Below are 13,113 nucleotides of genomic sequence, written 5' to 3'. Positions count from 1 at the left end.
CCAAAGCGGAGATGCCATAGTGATGCCTTGTCTTCTACGTCAACTCGCAAACATGTTTCTCGTATGCTTCTTAAATTCAGTTTGGACATCCGATCTCTTCCTATCTCGACTCGAGCAACCAGACGCCCTTGCTTGTCCTTCAAGTGTAGCAGTCAATCTTTTAAGAATATCGAGTAACCTTTCTATGTGAGTTGCCCCATACTCAATATGTTGGTCTTGAGGTCTGGTACGTAATAAACATCTTGGATTGACCCTATTAAGTCATCCTTTTGCAAGTAATGTACCGTACCTCGGCCTTTGACCTCCACCTTTGAAGCATCTTCAAATAACACATGACCATCTTCAATCTTTTGCATCTCTTTGAATAGGTACTCGTGACCACACATATGGTTGGTTGCTCTCGAGTCGAAGTACCACAGAGTGTCATTGTTGATGTTGTCTTCATTTTGAGCCATCAAGAGAAGACCTTCATTTGTTACGTCTTCCAAGGCTAGTGATAACTCTCCAAAAGTAGAGTTATATCAAGTCTTTTTATAGTTAATTTTGCACTTATACTCACCATTTTCTCATTAATTGCTCCACTTATTCTAATTAGTATACTTGAAATAGTCAATTGTGGTTTAATATGAAAAGAAGCTCAATTTGCATAAATTGAGCTTAATTGTACACTTAATTGAGTTATTTAGTAAAATTTTAGAACATTTATGTTGAACCATGATGCTGTAGCACATCTGGAAACAACACTACTTACAAATCTGGAAATAAATTGTTGACCCTGATGCTGAAGCAATTCAGAAAGCAAACTTTTCAGGGATGACCTGGAAATTTTAATCCACATCACCAGTCAACGTGGATCATTGACTACCAAATTAGAAACATCCTAAGTGGACGATGAAATTTTAATCCACATCAGCAGTCAACGTGGATCATTGACTACCAAATTAGAAACATCCTAAGTGGACGATTTTACCCTTTCTCAGCCCTAAATGAGAAGAAACAATCATTATAAAAGGAAAAGAATACCTAAAATAGGGGGGATCCACACTTTGGGAGAAAAACGGATTAGACAACAGAAGTCTCTACTACAGTGAACTACTGTGAAATCAAAGAAGAAGAGATGATAAGATAAGGAATCAATACAAGGGGAATAAGATTCGGATTACCTTGTTGATCGAATATCTCAAGGCAAGAACATTGTTTGAGATTTGAATCACTCCACAAGCAAGATCGATCATGTCTAGCTTGAATGATTCTCGTTGATCAAATATCTCAACGCAAGAACACTGGTTTGAGATTCGAATCACTCCACAAGCAAGATTGATCATGTCGAGCTTGAATGATTCTACATGCAACCTAAACTACATAGAATTGCAAAGAAACTTAGCCATGGGCTAAAAAAGAGCACAAATGCTTCTTTAATAATATTTTCCAAGTCTCCTTACAAATTCAACATACATGGCTTTAATATAGCCTAAAAAATGAAACTACTAAGGCATTCCAAGAGTTGTAACATTCATATAATGGTCATAATTAGCCATTATGTAATTGTAACCTAAAGGAAATAAGAAGTAACCCACCCAAAATTTATAACAATTAAACTTCATTCTTCTTCAATGTGGCATGAATTTAAACATCTTTTGATAATTTTGATAACTTTTTCTTCACATCTTCATTGAAGTATATTGTATGATTGATGTCTCTTGGTTCACATCAAGAGAACCCTAATCCAGTCGTTGTTGGCAGTAGAAGAAAAATGAGACAAACAAGGATTGATTAGGGCAAAGAAATTGATGTGAGAGCTCAAGGGAAGGGAACTTCCATTGACGAACGACAACAAAGTGGGATAACTCTCTTTTCCATATTCTCTTTTCTTATTCCATCAATTTTACATGATTGAGATGCGGATTCCTCTGTTTAATTCAGTTTGTATGGAGAGCTAAACTTTATAAGGGAGGTGAAAGAGTTTTATATAGTTTAAGTATGTTGGCAGTATGATCTTAGTTTATTAAAGAGTTGTTGTTAATGATTTACATGTGTGTTTAATTAACTACTTTACATACATAGTTGTTCTCTTATTCGGGAGAAGAGAGGGAGCAATGAAATCTTCTTTAAAACTTTAGTTTCATTGCAAGGGGACTTGAAGGGTAATAGAAGGTGAGGAATAATTCTTCTCCTAGAGCCTTGTTAATAGAAATTACAAACAATTATGGAAATAATCACCATGCATGACCCTCGGAAGTGGGCTTGAGAATCTATTAAGAAGAACTAAAATCTACCACAAAAATCAACAACTTATCTATTTAATTTGTCTTTGCGAACCTTCCTCATTATAGTTGATTTTCTCATCATTTTCTATTTTTTGACGCAGTGGCACTCTGCTTTAGTTTTGTTTAATTAGTCAAAATCACCAACACCCATTTGAATGTTACCTAAAAGATAAAATTAACCAAAAAGATAAGTTATCGGTGGAATCGATAATTTACTTATTACTTGCTACATGTGATAGTGTATACTTGCACTTATTCTTATGAATTTTACATCATTTTAATATATACATCCACAGTGATCAGCTAGGTTGCTTGTTCCTTCCACCTTTTATCGGCTCGACAATCTTTTGCAAAATGCCCAACTTTACCACAATTATAACAGTTGTCGGAGTTACAATCATTTGCATAGTGACCAAATTTATGACATTTGTAGCACTCAATGTTGGAATAATTTGATCGTTCGTCTCTTCCTCGACTGCGTTCTCTTCCACGCCAATTTGCTTGGCTCGACTATCCCTTTTCCTTATAGTATCCTTCATGACTGCTGCCTTGACCACCGCAACCATTTCCACGACTTCCACGGCCATGACCTCCACCTTGAAGATTTTGAGAATAAAGTACCTTTTCATCTTTGATTGACGCCTTATTTGAAGTACTTGATCGAGTGTTTCCTCCTTCTTCTTCATACGTTGCTCGTGTACCTCGAGAGAATCGACGAGCTCGTCGATCATGAACGTTGTTAGGCCCTTTGACTCTTCTATCACGCATTCAACGTTCTCAAAGTTGTTGGTTAATGATCTCAAAATCTTTTCCACAACTCGCGTCTCGGTTAACATTTCTCCGTTTCGGTTGAGTTGGTTTACCACAGTCTGTACACGCGTGTTGTAGTCAGATACACTTTCCGACTCCATCATCTTCATGCTCTCCAACTCGCCACGAAGAGCTTGGAGACGCACTTGCTTGACTCGGTCAGCTCCTTTGAACTATTTTTCTAAAATGTCCCACACTTCTTTTGAAGTACTTGCACTGGCAATCTTCTCAAGCTTGACTCGTCAACGGCTCGGAATAACATGTATATCTTCTTCTTTGATGGCATCTCTTTAAATGCCTTGTTTTGTACCGCCGTATAACCCGTGGTATCTTTTGGTTCTTTGAAACCTTTTTCGACCACCTCCCATGCATCTTGAGAACCGAGAAAAGCTTTCATTTAAATGCTACAATTCTCGTAGTTTGTCTTCGTTAGTCGGGGTAGCGACATTTGACCCGTCACATTCGACATTGGCTCTAGTACCAATTTGTAAAAAAAATCTCAGTCACACTATTTTTTCTTTTTGAGAGTGGAGAGACAAAACAATCTCAAAAAACACTCTTCTATTACTTTTCTGTTTTTTTTTTCATTTTTCTCTCCTTCTCTGCAAGGGAGGAACAATCTATTTATAAGCATTCACATGCTATTCTAAAACTAAAATAATAAAAACTAATTATAGCCATAAAAACGCCACTATTTCCTAAGCTATAAAAACGCCATTATTTCCTACGACTCTTGCCCTTTCATCCTCAAGACTCTTGGTCGTTCACTTTACCACTAACTTTTGAATTTAGAATCCATTAAAAAATAACATTTAATTTTTATTCAATAGAAACTTACCTTCTGCGTACATGCAGTCATCGGTGGTCTCTTTCGCAGTGTGGGATGGATGTTTTGATGACGAGTTTCATGAGGTTCGTTTCACCGGAGACTTTCGGTCCTTTCTCTCTCTTTCTTGTTCAATCTCGTTCCTTCTTTTTTCCTTGCAGGTAGGCTTTTGGGACACTGGCAGTAGGTTTGTAAGGTTGTTTCGAGTAGCATGGGGAGTTGGAAAGGGTAACTGCAATGTTGGAACAAAAAATTTGGCACCGAATTCGTTACCTGTAGTAATATTGTTACTTCATTATTTAATCAAATAAAATTAGAGCAGCATGTGCCAAGATATAATTAAGGATAAGTTGCCATTTAAACTTGTAGAGAACAAGGGGTTCAAATTATCTTGTATTAGTGTAATGATTCAGATTTTCCATTTTTGCCTTATTTGGTTAAGATTTTATTTTTATTTCTATAAATGACAAGATATTATGTTATGCATTTATTCCCATTGAAAAGGTGCAATTTAAACGAGGAAGTTATTAGAAATTGTAACGGTTTGGGTTTCTAGAATAAAATAAAATCAAATAAAAATAGAATAAATAATTAAATGTAATCTCCCCGTAAATCGACGAATTTCCTGCGAGACTTTTATTGCCTAACAGAAACATTCCTATTTCTCTCGAATTCCTTATCCTAAAACCCTAGTATGCCTGATTGGGAAATGTCTTGAGATTAGTTTTATATTCCTATGCCCAACCTTTTACATCCCTTGAAAAGGATTCTCTCCAAACTTTCCTCCGGAACGTTGGGGTTGCTCTTCAGAGGAAGAATCAAGTAGAAGTAAGGCATTGATGTTGGGATCATTGTGTCAAAGAAGGTTAACCGTCGGAAATTGGTGTTGAGAACGTTGTGGGATTGTTGGCGCGTCGTTGGAATTGGGGAGGCGGAAACTAGAGTTTCGTCGCTTGTCGAGTAAGGAAGGCAAGGTTTTTGGAATAGGGTCGAGCTGCAGACGCACACCCAGCAGCTTTGGCAGCTTCGCACGCGTACACAGTGCGGGTCGACTCGCACGTGTACGAAATTAGCTCGGTTTCGTCAATTCCCGCAGCTCGACTTGACGGCTTAGTTGGCCGACTCGGCAACTAGGCTTAGCGGCAAGGTATCACTATAATATTTTGATTCCAAGGTTTTTGGCCCCTCCGAAGCTGTTTCTGCCCTTAGTTTTACCATCCGAGATCAGTATAGTTCCTAAACATTAAAGACAGATTAGGTCGGGGATTTATTTTGATAAATAGCATGAGGTTTAGCTAGGGTATGATATGAAAGGTTCTAAGTTTTTATGTGGTTATCATAGGACGTACTTAACAGCTAGGATTAGCTCGTTGTGAGTGACTTCAACCAAGACCATCGAGGTAAGTGACCTTACTGTTGGAGTTAGTTTACTACGTGTTGTATGATGGTGCGTACTCTGTGGCCCCTACATGCACCATATTTATGTGATATGATTATGTGATGTATAAATTGTGTTGACTGTAGATTGTATATGTTATGTGATGTATGAATTATGCTGACTATTGACTGTTTATGTTATGTGAAGTTATGAATGAGATGTTAGTGTTATATGTCATGAATATGTTGATCGATGTCATAGATACACGTAGAATTATTGAGTCATGTCATGAGATGTTTATGGAACTGGAATGTACTTTCATATTATGTAATATGCCATGAAATGTAGGTCATGTGAGATGCCATGTAATGTAAGAAACGTATATGCGATGTTAGCACTGCTTATGTAATGTCATGTTAGATATGTAAAGGGACCTCATGCCTATATGTATGTCACGTGCATCGGGATTCATCCCCTTTATCATACAAAAGAATGAAATACGATATTTATGTTCGCCATGATATCATGCGGGCCCTTTTCTATTATGTGGTGTACGGCGACGTGCAATACGTTATGCCCGACCAAGCTAGGCCCAGGGGGTACATATATGAGCCCGCCTGTTGGGTCCATGTACACGTACATGGGCCATGTGTGAAGGAGTACCACACATCCAACCCTACCCGGAATAGAAAAACGCCCAAAGCTATGAAAAATTTATGAAAAGTTAGGTCCTGCTCATATGTTGCATGTGTTTGCATTCCTAACCCCAACAGTGGGTTGACTTACTGAGTATTTCATAAAATACTCAAGTCACGTGCTACCTACACTTTTCAGGTAAAGGCAAGGCGCCAATGTACGATTAACCGCGGAGCTGAGGACACCATGGAAGTTGGAGATGGGATATTTCTAGGAGTTTACCTTTATTAGACTGTTTTAAGTTATAGCATTGAGTATTGATTCATTTTTTAATTCGGTTATTGAAGGTTTATTTTCGAAGCTTAAGTTTTGTTTTGGATTTATGAATCTTTATGAAAGACTCTTCCAAGGTTATTTATGATGAGATTCCGCTTAATGAGTTATGTATGCATGGGTAACGCCCCTAATTTTTTAAACCTAATTAGTGACATCACCATGCATACATAATTCATTACGCGGAAGCTCATCATAAATAACCTTGGAAACAAAACAAAGTCTTTCATAAAGATTCACAAATCCAAAACAACCTATCTCCAAAAATAAACCTTCAATAACTGAATTAAAAAATGAATCTAAATAAAAATCAATACTCAATACTTAAAACAGTCCAATAGAGGTAAACTTCTAGAAATATCACATCTCCAACTTCCATGGTGTCCTCAGCTCCGCGGTCAATCGTACATTGGCGCCTTGCCTTTACCTGAAAAGTGTAGGTAGCACGTGGCTTGAGTATTTTATGAAATACTCAGTAAATCACCCCACTATTGGGGTTAGAAATGCAAACACATGCAACATATGAGCAGGACCTAACTTTTCATAAACTTTTCATAGCCTTGGGCGCTTTTCTATTCCGAGTAGGGTTGGATGTGTGGTACTCCTTCACACATGGCCCATGTACGTGTACATGGACCCAACAGGCGGGCTCATATACGTACCCCTGGGCCTAGCTTGGTCGGGCATAACGTATTACACGTCACCCGACACCACAGAACAGAAAAGGGCCCGCATGATATCATGGCGAACATAAATATCGTATTTCATTCTTTTGTATGATAAAGGGGAAGAATCCTGATGCACGTGACATACATATATGCATGAGGTCCCTTTACATATCTAACATGGCATTACATAAGCAGTGCTAACATCGCATATACGTTTCTTACATTACATGGCATCTCACATGACCTACATTTCATGGCATATTACATAATATGAAAGTACATTCCAGTTCCATAAACATCTCATGACATGACTCAATAATTCTACGTGTATCTATGGCATCGATCAACATATTCATGACATATAACACTAACATCTCATTCATAACTTCACATAACATAAACAGTCAATAGTCAACATAATTCATACATCACATAACATACACAATCTATAGTCAACACAATCTATACATCACATAATCATATCACATAAATATGGTGCATGCAGAGGCCACAGAGCACGCACCATCATACAACACGTAGTAAACTAACTCCAACAGTAAGGTTACTTACCTCGATGGTCTTGGTTGAAGTCACTCACAACGAGCTAATCCCAGCTGTTAAGTACGTTCTATGATAACCACATAAAAACTTAGAATCTTTCATATCATACCCTAGCTAAATCTCATGCTATTTATCAAAATAAAGCCCCGACCTAATATGTCTAACGTTTAGGAACTATACTGACCTCGGATGGTAAAACTAAGGGCAAAAATAGCTTCGGAGAGGCCAAAAACCTTGGAATCGATATATTATAGTGATACCTTGCCGCTAGGCCTAGTTGCCGAGCCGGCCAACTAAGCCGTCAAGTCGAGCTGCGGGAGTTGACGGAACCGAGTCAATTTCGTACACGTGCGAGTCGACCCGCACTGTGTACGCGTGCGAAGCTGCCAAAGCTGCTGGGTGTGTGTCTGCAGCTCGACCCTATTCCAAAAACCTTGCGTTCCTTACCCGACAAGCGACGAAACTCTAGTTTTCGCCTCCCCAATTCCAGCGACACGCCGACAATCCCACAACGTCCTCAACACCGATTTTCGACAGTCAACATTCTTTGACACAATGATCCCAACATCAATGCCTTATTTCTACTCGATTCTTCCTCCGAAGAGCAACCTCAATGTTCCTGAGGAAAGTTTGGAGAGAATCTTTTTCAAGGGATGTAAAAGGTTGGACATAGAAATATAAAACTAATCTCAAGACATTTACCAACAAGGCATACTAGGGTTTAGGATAAGGAAATTGAGAGAAATAGGAATGTTTCTATTAGGCAATAAAAATCTCGCAGGAATCCCTCGATTTACGTGGAGATTACATTTAATTATTTATTCTATTTTTATTTGATTTTATTTTATTCCAAAAACCCAACCGTTACAATTTCTAATAACTTCCTCGTTTAAAATTGCACCTTTTCGACGGGAATAAATGCGTAACATAATATCTCGTCATTTATAGAAATAAAAATAAAATCTTAACGCAAAAATGGAATATCTTGTCATTTATAAACATAAAAATAAAATCTTAACCAAATAAGGCAAAAATGGAAAATCTGAATCGTTACCATTAGTGCATGTCTTACATTTGACCTTCTTGCAAGAGTAAATGTCCTACGTTTGACCCTCTTTCAAGAGTAACCATGGCTAGAGATATATTTCAACTCTATCGTGAAGAAAAAAAGTTAAAATATTTGTTAATCAGTCATTTTAAGAGGGTTTGTTTTACCATTGACACCTGGAATTCGTTGCAAAACATTAACTACATGGTAGTCACTGCACACTTTATTGATTCCGAATGAAATTTGTTTAAAAGAATTCTCAATTTTGTCAAGTTGCTAACTATAGGGGAGAGACGATTGACAAGATTATTGTGAGTTGTCTATTGGAATGGGGTATCGATAAAGTTTTCTATATTATAGTTGATATAATGCAAGTTCCAATGATATAGATATTTTGTATATTATAAGAAGGCTTAGAAGTTAGAATTCATTTGTCTTAAATGGAGCAATATTACACATTAGGTGTTGTGCCCACCTAATTAATTTGATTGTGAATGAGGGCTTAAAGAAATACATGACTACATTTCTAGTTTTTGTCATGTGAGTTATGTTTGATCATCCCCAAGAGATTAACAAAATTTAAAAATCGTGTTGAACAAGAAAAAATTGAATGTAAAGCATTTTGTTTAGATGTGGCAATTAGATGGAATTTCACTTATTTAATGTTTGATCATGTCTTAAAATTTGAAAAAAATCTTAAAGTGTTACAAGAAGAAGAATTAGATTATGTTGAGTATTTCAAATAAGGGGTTCATAGAAATAAAATAATAGGTTCACTAACAATTAATGATTGAAAAAGTGTTTGCAGTGTTTTTAAGGGCTTCTATGATGTCACTATAATGACAAGAGGTTGTTTACATGTAACTTCTAATTTTTATTTTTATGAACTTTCGGGTTAGAGTACAAATATGAATACTTGTTCAAGTACAATGAGTTCAAATATGAAAATTAAGTATGACAAATATTGCGACTCAGTTGACAAAATTAATAAGTTGATATTCATAATTGAGGTACTCGATCCTCGTTACAAATTGAATTACATATCATTTTACTTTTCGAAATTTTTATGATGATGTCATGGTTAGAGTGATGGTGGATGACAAAGAATTATTTGATTCATTTGTATTATTTCTACAAATTTTAGGGTAATGCCCAACATCATCACCAATCTAAATCAAGAGTCACTTCTAATTCCATGAGTATGGACACAATTGATGAAGTAAATTTGAGTGGTTTAATATTAATACTATCATGATACAAACAAAGAAGAGAAGAGACAAATTCATTGGAGTTAAGAGAAGGGTGTGGATTGATATTTATCTGACCTCACTGAAAATAGGTGATAATATCCACTTGATAGAGGGTTGGCAGTTGTTTTAGGTAACAGTATCACAACTTTTAGTTCAAAGGAGTTTTGAATCTAGTGAACCACTAAAAGTTTTATAGGTGATAACAAATTAAACTTGTAGGTCATAATAATCTTGCAGCTGATTCACAAAATTTGGAACAGCCTGAACCCATCTCGAAAATTTCGGGTTGGGTTGGATTGTAAAAATTTTTAGGTTGGGTTGGGTTACGAATCTAATCAACCGAAACTTTGGTTAGAAATGCCTTAAAATGTAGTATAGGAGAAGGTATGGTGTAAGTACTCCACCACCTATGAGCTCTGTGGCCTAAGTGAACTACCTTGTGGAATGTACGTGCGTCACAATATGGGAAATCATTGAGACGAGCATCTCAAGCCTTTTTATTTGGAGTGGGTCTTGCAAGTACAATGTCAGACAACATGGGTGTGTCAATATTGCACCTCAGCCCATGTGTCAGAGGTTGGTCCATGCACCAACTATCTAGTACGGAGTTTGTAAATGATATGACACGATCATTAGAGGATTCATGTCCCAATGAGAATTCAGATGGATGGATGTTCGAAATGTTCCAATGAGATAAGCGACACATGTGTCGGTTCTAGTAGATATGTTTGAACAAGCCAAGATGGTCAAGTTGTCCCAAGTCATGGGATGACATCACGATGTATGAGTTGTGTTGTTGTGAACCAAGATGATGATGAGATGCGACGTTCCATTATAAGATACTTTGGTCTAGTGTAGAGGTAAGGTCGAGGTGGATGACTTGACCTAGTGTAGAGGCAAGTTGGCTAGAGTTGCAGCTGAGGCCAAGTCATGTTCAGCTGCTAGAGTCGCAAACAGTTAATTTTACACGAGTTGTGTTCAATTGGCATAGGAGAATCTTGCCAAAGGTCTGACGAAGCTACAAAGACGGGTGAAAAATGTGAATGAGGCTTGAATTTTCCTTGAGGCTTGTCATGAGCGCATGAAGATCATGATGCTGCAAGGTTGAAAATGTACGATTTTGACAATTGGTATCAGAGCCACGCTTTGCGTGTTTATGTCAAACAAGACAATTAAGAAAACGAACCCGAGGGTTGAATAAAGACTTTGCAAGTATGTCATGAGGGCCAAATTGGACGGGACAGTGGCAAGTCAAAATCAAGATTAACTTTGTGGCTCGAAACCAAACTCTTTCAAGATGAGTCTTTAAGTAAAGCAAGAAGCAAGCTCACTTGTCAAGAGTTTGGAATTTTGAATTAGGCAATAGATAATCAGAAGTTGTATCAAGTAGGGTGCCTTTGAAAGAACCATTCACGGAAGAGGAATAATGCGAACGATTGCAAGTAAATTGTATCAAATAGGGTGCCTTCGAAAGAACCATTCACGGAAGAGGAATAATGCAAACGATTGCAAGTAAAGCAGCTGAGGGTCGGATGAGACATGCACTAGCCAAGTGCAAAATTGTGCACAATGCAAGTCCATATGGGTGGACGACATCACTACGAGAGAGAAATTAAGTTGAGTAAGGTTGCTTACCTCTTAGAAGTGCTCCAAGAACCAAACACACATGTATTCCTTAAGCCATTGTATAGTGCCTAAGGTGGGTGGCTTCACAAGAGTGTTGAGACAAGCATTCGCTCGAGAAGAGAGCATTAGACAAGATGTGAGCGACATAGAGAATGAAGTTGTAACAATACTAGAGAAGTATCAGTGTAGCGTTTTCCACATAAAGATGGTCAATTAAGAAATTGGCTGAAGTGTAGTGCCAACATGGGAATATGTTACAAGGTTATAGACCTTGCTTCCTAAAAGGGTTGTGACTGTGACAAGAAAAGGTCGTGATACACAAGCTCATCTTGCTACTGTAAAAGGGATGTGGTAATGATGAGAAAATGCCGTGATACAGATCTATGTGCAACTCATAGAATATGATGGTTGAGCCCAAAGCGGCAATGTTTTGGGCGCACTCCCCCTTACTTAGGTGAAGAAAAGTGGATACTAGTTTTTTCATGGTTTATCTGTTGAGTTCCAGGTTGAGTATGGGAGTTAGGTCCCAAGTGGGATAACCCACAACCATTGGACAATTGTATTTTTTTCGTGCTTATGCTCTGTGTCTTGGAGATTGAGAGAAGGTTCATTAGTGGGATAACCCATAAATAGTACACAAGTTTCTATATTCATTCTAGAGCACGAAAAAATTTAGTGGGTCAAGTTAACAGCTAGTCAAATGTTTGGATCGTCATCTAGATGATATCGAGATTAAGTGGGGAAGAGTGTCATAATCCACAATGCAATTGTATCTCCGAGTAAGTCAGCGAGGACGGTGACTAGTTTAAGTGGGGCAGAGTATCACAACCCTGCTATGAAGATAGTAGGTTGTGACCTCCACACGCAGACCGATAAGATGACGACCCTCAAGTGGCACCCATCTGGCCACATGAGGGTTGAGACAAACAAGTGCTATAATGCGCCTAAGGAGGAGATGCATCATCTAACACACCAAGAAGAGTGTGCCTAAAAGAAAAATTGAGGCATAAGCACGGTTAGAGAGAACGAGGTGACATGAGTACCGAAGATAAGCTCAAAGAGAGCTAGGGTAAGTTCCCAAGCCATAACCTTAGAAGTTGGAGTTTCGATATGAGTTTTGACATGCGACTTTGGAGTTAAGTCTGTCTATATGAAAGATGAAAATTCACCAAATTAAGGTATCAATCAGACACCTGATGGATGCTCCAAAAGGCTGCAAGATTGCTAGTCAAAATCACATTTGCTATAGAAAGATTAGAAATGCCTCAAAAGTTACTATAAGAGGGAGACATGGTGTTTGCTCCCCACTACCCTTGAGCCCTGTGGCCTAAGCGAGATACCATGTGACACATATCGTGGGCGAGCATAGTAAGACGAGCATCTTCTTTTGAATGGGTCTTTCAAAAACAGTGTCAGACAACACGAATATGTCGACATTGTGCCCTAGGCCATGTGTCGGAGGTTGGTATATGCATTCATTATCTGGTATGGAGTCCATAAATGAAATGACATGAACACTGGGGGATTTATTCCCCAATGAGAATCTAGATGGATGGATATTCAGAATGTCTCAATAAGATGAGTGACACATGGGTCGGTTTCGATAGACATGTTTGAGCAAGCCAAGATGGTCAAGCTATCCCGAGACATGTGACGACATCACGATGCACGAGTCATGTTGTTGGGAACCAAGATGATGATGAGATGTGA

Source organism: Cucurbita moschata, unplaced genomic scaffold, assembly GCF_002738365.1.
Source record: "Cucurbita moschata cultivar Rifu unplaced genomic scaffold, Cmos_1.0 Cmo_Scf00004, whole genome shotgun sequence".
Taxonomy (NCBI): Eukaryota; Viridiplantae; Streptophyta; class Magnoliopsida; order Cucurbitales; family Cucurbitaceae; genus Cucurbita; species Cucurbita moschata.
The sequence above is the reverse complement of the archived record's forward strand: the minus strand, read 5'-3'. Positions refer to the sequence as shown.